General features: G+C 43.3%; 1 non-coding gene across 1 annotated transcript; it reads left to right on the top strand.

Moving 5' to 3' along the window:
• Positions 1-8,544: 8,544 nt before the first annotated feature.
• On the top strand, positions 8,545-8,651 carry Gm24565. The gene has a single exon (XR_003956655.1). It is a non-coding gene; the product is annotated as a U6 spliceosomal RNA (small nuclear RNA).
• The last annotated feature ends 780 nt before the right edge of the window (positions 8,652-9,431 follow it).

Below are 9,431 nucleotides of genomic sequence, written 5' to 3' on the forward strand. Positions count from 1 at the left end.
TATCAACGATCTTACACAGCAGTAAACCCAGTGAGCTATGATAAGGACTGCTCTTATAAGGTATGTTCATGGGTATAATAGTGGTACAAATATTTTGGGAGTAACTGTAATGGCTTGTATATGTTTGGCCCAGTGAGTGTCACTATTATGAGGTGTAGCCTTGTTGGAATAGGTGTGGCCTTGTTGGAGTAGGTGTGTCACTGTGGGTGTGGGCTTTAATACCCTAGTCCTAGCTGCCTGGAAGCCAGTATTCTGCTAGCAGCCTTCAGATGAAGATGTAGAACTCTCAGCTCATCCTGTACCATGCCTGCCCAGACTCTGCCATGCTCCCACATTGATGACAATGGACTAAACCTCTGAACCTATAAGCCAGCACCAATTAAATGTTGTCCTTTATTAGACTTGTATTGGTCATGGTATCTGCTCACAGCAGTAAAACTCTAAGGCAGTAACCATTTCTGGATTTGCTTTAAAAAGTCATTGTAAAGCAACTGGGTTACAGCAGTTTAAGAGTAACAAATGCTTCGATACACTAAGGGCTTTGTTTTTTTAAATACTTGGAACTGACAACCCCTGCTCTTGTTCTCCCTCCTGAAGGCCAGTCTTATTGTGTACAAGGGGAAAATGAAGCTCAGAAAAAAATAAGTGACTCATCTTAGTATTCAGGCCTGGGTTCATTGGTTCTAAAGACCAAGGTTTTGCTTATCCAGAATTTTCTCAGTAGAAATGTTCCAAATGACTCCAAGCTGCTACTTAACTTCAATGTCAATAAGGCCTTCCTTGTCCTAAGACTCATGAGGTATTATTTTCTTCTTAATTTCTTCTGTTTTTAAGATGCTTGGTAAGATGACTATGGTGGTGGTAGCAGTGGTAGAGATGGTGGTGGAGGAGATGCTCTGTGTGTGTGTGTGTGTGTGTGTGTGTGTGCGCGCGCGCGCGCGTGCGTGTGCGTGTGCGTGTGTGTGTGTGTGTATGTGTGTATGTGTGTATGTGTGTGTGTGTGTGTGTGTGTGTGTGTGTGTGTGTAGATGGAGCCAAGAGGAAAAAGAAAGAAAGATTCTTAGAGACAAATGTTGTGGATGGCCCTGATGCTGTTTGAATATTGATGTTAATTCTGCTCTCCCAGGAGGAGTTGTCTGAAGTGAGGAATGAGTCATGTACTTAGGTGACTTATTGTGAACCTTCCTTTAATGAATAAAGAAACCAATCACTGGGAGAGTAGGCGGGACTTCTGGGTTGGAGAGAGGAAGAGAAGAGGGGCAGGAGAGGGAGACTTGTTTTGGATGGGATGGGAAGACAAGATGTAGCTACTAGTGAACCCCAGTTTAGATGGCGAATCCGCTTGTCACTGGAGGATTTAGATTTAATGTGGTATACAAGATTTGGATTCTAGTTGTTGCACCCAGCGGTTGATTCAGAACTAAATTTGTGTGGTGTTTTCCTTCACGCGGGGGCTCAACTGGGTTCCAGAGAGAAAGGTATGGTGGCAAAGCATGGGTTTGCAAGAAGTGTACCCCAAAAGGCTGTGGGAATTTTGAAGAATAGGGTTGGTGTGGTAGTGACCCACCAATGGGAACTTAGCAAGCTGGGTGGAGAGATTTCAGAGCTCTGAGTAGAATCTCCATTAGATGAGAACAGTCTGCCATGCCCACCAGTGCCTGACAGGCAAGCCCACTGAGGCCTGCTGGTGTAGTGTGGATTGTTTGTGGTTGTTTTGTTTTGTTTTGTTTTGTTTTTATATTTCCTGCAACAGACAAAAGAATTGCCAAGGACCTGGTGGAGCCTATTTAGCCTACTTAATAGACTGTGAGGTTCTAGCTTTCATGTGCTGATAACAACTTGCCTCTGGAGGGGTAAGCAGCCAGGGAGAGACACTTGGAAGGAGAAGGAGAGCTTCCATGTTTAGTGTACCCTTTAACCTTATGTATCCCAAACCAAAAGCTTGCTACCCGAGTGTCTTAGTTAAGGTTTTACTGCTGTGAACAGACACCATGACCAAGGCAAGTCTTATAAAAAACAACATTTAATTAGGGCTGGCTTACAGGTTCAGAGGTTCAGTCCATTACCATCAAGGTGAGAGCATGGTAGTATCCAGGCAGGCATGGCGCAGGAGGATCTGAGTGTTCTATGTCTTCATCCAAAGGCTGCTAGTGGAAGACTGACTCCCAGGCAACTAGGGTGAGGATCTTATACCCACACCCACAGTGGCACACCCATTCCAACCAGGTCACACCTATTCTAACAAGGCCAGACCTTTAGATGGTGCCACTCCCTGGTCCAAGGATATACAAACCATCACACCGAGGTCATTCCTGGAGTGTGGCTGGGCATTGGATTTAAATTCAGCTCCCAGGGTTAGGATGGAGCATTGAAAGGTGGTCTATGAGAGGAACAAAATAATTTATGAAACATCTATCAACAATGGGGAGGTTTCCCTAATTATCTCTGCCGTGGCTGGAAGGTAATATTCCCTCCAGAATTCATGTTGATGTTGAATTCTGACTGTGGGTGGTCTTAAGGGGTGGGGCTTTTGGGTACGTGGACTAATGTCCTTATGAATGATGCTCCAAAGAAAGTTTATCTCTTTGACCCTTTTGCTTTCCAGCACATGAGGACATGCTTTGTGGCACCAACTAGTAAGCAGAGAGCAGTTCTCACCAGCCAAGGCCAGTGCATTGAACTTGGACTCCCTAGCTTCCTGAGGTACAAGCAATTTCAGTCTTTATATTTCACCTGATTATGATATTCTGTGCTACTAGGATTGACTAAGACAATCTCATTTGACCCCTTAACATATCCTGAAAATGCAACATTTTTATATCTTTCTAAACACAAACATCTTCGCAGTGTATAGCTATGTCAGATAGAGCTGGGATTCAAGCTCAAGATTAGATTCTAAAAGCAATTTACTCGTCTCTTTGGTGGCCAAAGATGAGTCTTATTGTGTTCTAGTTAAACAAACTTGTCAAATGACATTCTTTAAAATAGATTTAAGTGTGATCCCTTGCTATCTAGTATTTTAAACTTTACTTATATTTTTTGCCTTTTTTTGGGGGGGGGATATAACCTAGCAATTACAGTAGTATATGCTTGATATTGGATATTGATATTCAAAGTCTTTTTCTTCTTTGGGTCACATAGTCTCTTTTATTATCAAAGCATGGGTCCTGTTCGCTGTGTGGTGGAGCTGCTCATTGGAAAGCATGTTACTATGAAGGCCAGTCATCCTCAGAAAGATCTGTTGAAGGATCCATAGAATAGAGAATGTAAGGCTATTGATCCAGTAATCTTACTTCTAGAATCTAATTATAAGGAAAGTAAAAGAAAATAGATATTAAAAAATATATATTATCTTCATGTATTATATGAGCTTAAGGCCACCTTATTTAAGTTTTACACTGTTATAAAACACAATATAGCCATTATTACACAGCCTATATATTGTCATAATGTATACTAAGTATATATTTATACATGAAGTATATAATGGCTTTCATATATTATACATAATGATGTTGATAAAATTTATTACTTGCAAGATTGAGTATTTTAAAGGATACTGGTTGGGATTAAATTGTTAAATTGAAGTCTGCTGATGCTACAAATTGAATGTTACAGAGTAATGAAAAATACTCTGGGGATGTATGTATTAATGAGGAAAGTGTAATAGTAGTTACATTTAGTCCATTCATACCCTGACATGTGTATTATGTATACAAATATGAGACAGAAGGCTAGTATGGTAGTACACACATCTAATCTCAACACTAGGGATGCTAAGGCAGGAAGATCAAGAGTTTGAGCCAGCCTGTGCTACATAACAAGATCCAGTGTCCAACAAATAAACAAGGAATAGAAGAGTTTAGATACCTATTTGTTTAAATGCTATCATGAGTTCTCTCTGGATAGCAGGCTTACTAAAATGTGTTTACTAAACTTTTTGAGTTTTATGAATATTTCAACAAGTCCATATTATTTTTTGTTATGACAATTGTTCTCAAATGTTAGAGCTACAGGTATCTTCAAAGAATCAAATTCAAATCTTCATGCCATAGGAAAAGTTGCTAATTGAAGATTATAGACAGTTCATCCCAAAGTAAGACTCTGGCTTCACTCTTGAGAACCATGTCATTTGGTTAGATTTCTGATAGGAGGCTTTTTATTCACTGACATAAGTAGGCTTCCACTTAGTCTGCCTCTGTCTCCAAATTTGGATTTGACATCTCTGAATCACACACTGGCCCTGTGTAGACCGCAGGAGCATATAAGTTTAAACTGAAATGCAAAGAGGTTTTTTATGTTGGTTTGGGCAGTAGTGCTATAGGACATGAATGCAGTGTACTACTATGGATCAGAGTAGTCTGAGGGGGCTGTGATGGAAAGCAAAGTGAAAGATGTATGGGAAAGGGAGAAAGAGAGAGAGAGAGAGAGAGAGAGAGAGAGAGAGAGAGAGAGAGAGAGAGAGAGAGAAGAGGAGAGGAGAGAGGAGAGAGAGAAGAGAGAGAAAGGGAGAGAGAGAGGAGAGAGAGGGGGAGAGAGAGGAGAGAGGAGAGAGAAGGGAGAGGGGAGAGAGAGAGAGAGAGAGAGAGAGAGAGAGAGAGAGAGAGAAAGGGAGAGAGAGGGGGAGAGAGAGAGAAGAGAGAGGAGAGAGAAGGGAGAGAGGGGAGAGAGAGAGAGAGAGAGAGAGAGAGAGAGAGAGAGAGAGAGAGAGAAAGGGAGAGAAAGGGAGAGAGAGGGGGAGAGAGAGAGGAGAGAGAGGAGAGAGAAGGGAGAGAGGGGGGAGAGAGAGAGAGAGAGAGAAAGGGAGAGAAAGGGAGAGGAGAGAGGAGAGAGAGAAGAGAGAGAAAGGGAGAGAGAGAGGAGAGAGAGGGGGAGAGAGAGGAGAGAGGAGAGAGAAGGGAGAGGGGAGAGAGAGAGAGAGAGAGAGAGAGAGAGAGAGAGAGAAAGGGAGAGAGAGGGGGAGAGAGAGAGAAGAGAGAGGAGAGAGAAGGGAGAGAGGGGAGAGAGAGAGAGAGAGAGAGAGAGAGAGAGAGAGAAAGGGAGAGAAAGGGAGAGAGAGGGGGAGAGAGAGAGGAGAGAGAGGAGAGAGAAGGGAGAGAGGGGGGAGAGAGAGAGAGAGAGAGAAAGGGAGAGAAAGGGAGAGAGAGGGGGAGAGAGAGGAGAGAGAGGAGAGAGAAGGGAGAGAGAGAGAGAGAGAGAGAGAGAGAAAGGGAGAGAAAGGGAGAGAGGGGGGAGAGAGAGACGAGAGAGAGGAGAGAGAAGGGAGAGAGGAGAGAGAGAGAGAGAGAGGAGAGAGAAGGGAGAGAGAGAGAGAGAGAGAGAGAGAGAGAGAGAGAGAGAGAGAGAGAGGAGAGAGAGAGCGCAGTGGAGGAGAAGACAAGCTATGCTAAGCGAATATAAAAGACCTGAGAGGCAAGCACACTCATCCACGTTAACATCAGGTCTAGTTTTTGCAACTAGGTAGGCTGGGAGGTTAGAGACCACTTTCATTTGACACCATTTACCAGGATACACAGTGTTCAGTTCATACTACTGTGCAAAAAAGCTCTGCCTTCCTCTAGAAACATGAAAAACTTATGAGGAGAGTGGGGCTACAGGCAGTATGAGCAGCCTACTTATGGTGCTTGAAACCAAACCTGAGTCCTCTGCAACCCCAAAGAAATGCTTATGTGAAAAAAAAAGTGTTAGCCGTTCATATATTCCTGGGCCTATCAAGTTGATTTCTGATTAAATCAATCAGATATCCTCAAAATGATTCCTTAGAAGTACAAAGCTTATTGTTCCTGTCCTGATGAAACTGTCCTCCCTATGTCTGTTGGTATCAGTCTTCTATTTCATTTTGCTGCTCCAATAACTATTTGTGTTATGACATCAGACTTTGTGTCACTGTGATGAAACATCTAACACAAGATCTTCATTGGCGGCCTGACGCTGCAGCCTGTACATCCTGCTCCATGTCATGCCTATCTTGTGCTGTGTGGTTCAGCCTGCACAATTTGAGTCTGCACAATTTGAAATGTCCTCCACAGGGTCATGTGTTTGTAATCATACTGACTTTATGATGTTGGAAGGGATGGTAGGAGGTTGTAAGGCCTGGTTGACAGAGGTAGAGGAGAGCTGCAGGCTAACGTGTAAGGGTCAGAGCCCTGTCATGCTTCTAGGCAGCTCTCAGCTTCCTAAACAGCCAATGTGAGAAGCACCAGCTGCATGGGTGGAGCTCCACCGGTTGCCTCTACTTTCCTCCATGATGGACCTTAGCCCCAAAACCTGGAGCTAAAACAGGGCTACAGATAGAGATATCTTTAAGTTCTTTCCACCAGGTATTGGTCACAACCATAAGTAAACAAGCAAACAAACAAAAACACCTGACCCTGGATTGGGCGCCACTTCTGTTATGCTATTCATGGGGCCATCCCTGTGTTAGGCTCTCTTATCAACCTTTTCTAAGCTCTCAGCTTGGTGATATCAACACCATTGCTTTTTTTCTTTTATGTCTGAGACACTGCAGCCAGAGTGACCTTCTCCCACTCAACTAGAAGACATGGAAGCTCTAGCTTGCTATATGAAGCAAAGAGAAACTTCTTGGTAAATGGGCGCAGCATAAAAGACACAGGGAAATGAGTTGCAAACCTTAAGCTCCAGGCTTTAGGACTGTGCTGATTCTGATTGGCTTTAGATTAGTTGCTGAAGATACAGGGTAGAATTGTTCAGTGGGCACAGGGGGCACAGTGTCCATTCCCTAGTATCTATTTATGATTCTGTTCAGTACAATTTCTTAGATATTAGATTTCAAAATGACATAACCCAGCCTAGGTGTGTTTGTCTTAGTATTTCAATAGTCTGTATGTCTGTATGTTCTTTGTGTGTTTGGTCAAATCCAGATAATGAAAATAATTGTTATGTACTTTTGAGCCATATTCTCCTATGATAGTCTGCTTCTAGTTGAACAAGATTTCGGTGCATTTTCTGGTTTGGGTCTACAATAAGGTGAACGCTAATGGACATCCACACAGACTTGGCTGAAATAGGACTCAGGAGAAGTGATCCAGAGAAGAGGAATCTACCAATCAGCCCTATCAGGTGACCTGGCTTCCGTATCCCACACTGTGGGGCTATTCTTCCACATTCACCTTCTCAGGCAGGATATACCTTCCAGTGTCTGCTGAAGCCAAGAACGGTTGTGCCTCCTCATCATTCAACTTGAAGTCAAAGACTTGTAGGTTTTCTTTTTTTTCCCATTTTTTGTTAGGTATTTAGCTCATTTACATTTCCAATGCTATACAAAAAGTCCCCAACACCCCCCCCCCCACTCCCCGACTTGTAGGTTTTCATGTATGCATCCCAATGTCACAGACTCATGGGATCACTCTGGATATTAAACTGAGTCAGAGCCCAATCTGAGGTTTTCTTGTACTTTGCAGTAATCTATGTAACCTTGAGATCCTGTAATAGCAAAGACTCTTCTGGGTTGGCTCAAGGACTATTCAGAGAGTTCAGGAAGGCTGTAGACCATGATGCTGATATCCTGAGAGCAACAGTCTTGGATCAGTTTGTCCTGGGTAGAGTATGGGTGGCACTTGACTTGACTAGCCACTGCTTTATATTTCAGTCCTGGCTTCCTCAACCACCTCTCAATCCAGAAGTGTTTGCAGACACTCAGGGTTGCCTCTACCTCTTCATTCATCAAGGCTTTCATGACCTCCTAGGCATCCAAGAATGTTGTTTGAATGGTGAAAGCATTGCCTTTATTGTCTTTGGGGACTAACACTTTCCCTGCTAATGTCCCTGTGGCCAGTGAATAAGCCAAAAGTCCAGATAGTCCAGTCTGGGATTCATGAGGCTTCCAAAAGGCTTCCTTCATTAACTTTCTCTCAAAGCATGTGGAGCATAGCTTGCAGACACTGAAGAGGTCCTCTTGCTTCATAGCTTTCTCCTGGATCTTCTCTTGAATGGCTTCTCCCATCTCTTTCTCATTCCGATACACATGGGCATAGTCAATGTGGTGCTATCCAGCATCAATGGTCACCTTCTCAGCTTCTTCAATTTTGCCTAGGGAAAAAGTCCAGGTGTCCAGGCCTATATGATCATTGTAGCTCTGGTACTGAGCTCCACAGAGGTGGCCATGTTTGCTGTAGAAACAGCTCTAAGTAAGCAGACAGATGCCTGTGTGACAGCCAAATCTTTAAAATAATCTCAACAACAAGGCAAGGGAGATGGCACAGTCATTAACACTCATCAAACAATCATGAGGACATGAGCTTGATCTCCAGTATACTTTCTCAAAAGCAAGCACAATAGCATGTTTTTTGGGTTCCCAGCACTGGGAAGGTGGAGGCACATAGATTCCTAGAGTTCTCAGGACAGTCAGCTTAAACTAATTGGTGAGCCTCAGGCTCCAGTGGGATACCCTGTCTCAAAAAGCAATGTGTCATGGCCTGAAGAATGACAACTCTCAAAATTAGTTGGTCTCTGGCTTCTACATGTATATAAGTACACACACACACACACACACACACACACACAGTAACAATGAAAATTAATCTTGTGCTCGCTTCGGCAGCACATATACTAAAATTGGAACGATACAGAGAAGATTAGCATGGCCCCTGCGCAAGGATGACATGCAAATTCGTGAAGCGTTCCATATTTTTAATGGAGGAACTAGAGAAAGCACCCAAGGAACTAAAGGGAACTGCAACCCTATAGGTGGAACAACAATATGAACTAAGCAGAGCTCTTGTCTCTAGCTGCATATGTATCAAAAGATGGCCTAGTCGGCCATCACTGCAAAGAGAGGCCCATTGGACTTGCAAACTTTATATGCCCCAGTACAGGGGAATGCCAGGGCCAAAAAGGGGGAGTGGGTGGGTAGGGGAGTGGGAGGGGGGTATGGGGACTTTTGTTATAGCATTGGAAATGTAAATGAGCTAAATAACTAATAAAAAATGGAAAAAAAAAGAAAATTAATCTTGATTGGGAAACATGCAGGGTACACTTAATAGACAGCTCTGACCTGTGGATGAGTCACACAAGACAGATTGCATTATGTAAGACCAACTGCATGGCAGATTGTAATTGTATTGACTTCATGAAGTGGGAAAAGATTAGCCACACAGTGAGAAAAAAAATGCAGTCCCCAGGGAAGGGATATTAAAAGTCATATCTCAAAGTGGCAACAAGATAAAGGGAATAGTGGGGCTTCTGTGGTGGCAGATGGCCTCTTAATTGGGTTTTTGGTATCATACATTACTCTTCTATGTATCTTTCAAGTCTTTGTGTACAATGATATAATACAGTGTCAAAATCTCTCTCTCCCTCTCCCTCTCCCTCTCTCTCTCTCTCTCTCTCTCTCTCTCTCTCTCTCCCTCTCCCGTGTGTGTGTGTGTGTGTGTGTGTGTGTGTGTGTGTATGTGTGCATGTTAGATGCTGTC

This window comes from Mus musculus, chromosome 6 (assembly GCF_000001635.26).
Source record: "Mus musculus strain C57BL/6J chromosome 6, GRCm38.p6 C57BL/6J".
Taxonomy (NCBI): Eukaryota; Metazoa; Chordata; class Mammalia; order Rodentia; family Muridae; genus Mus; species Mus musculus.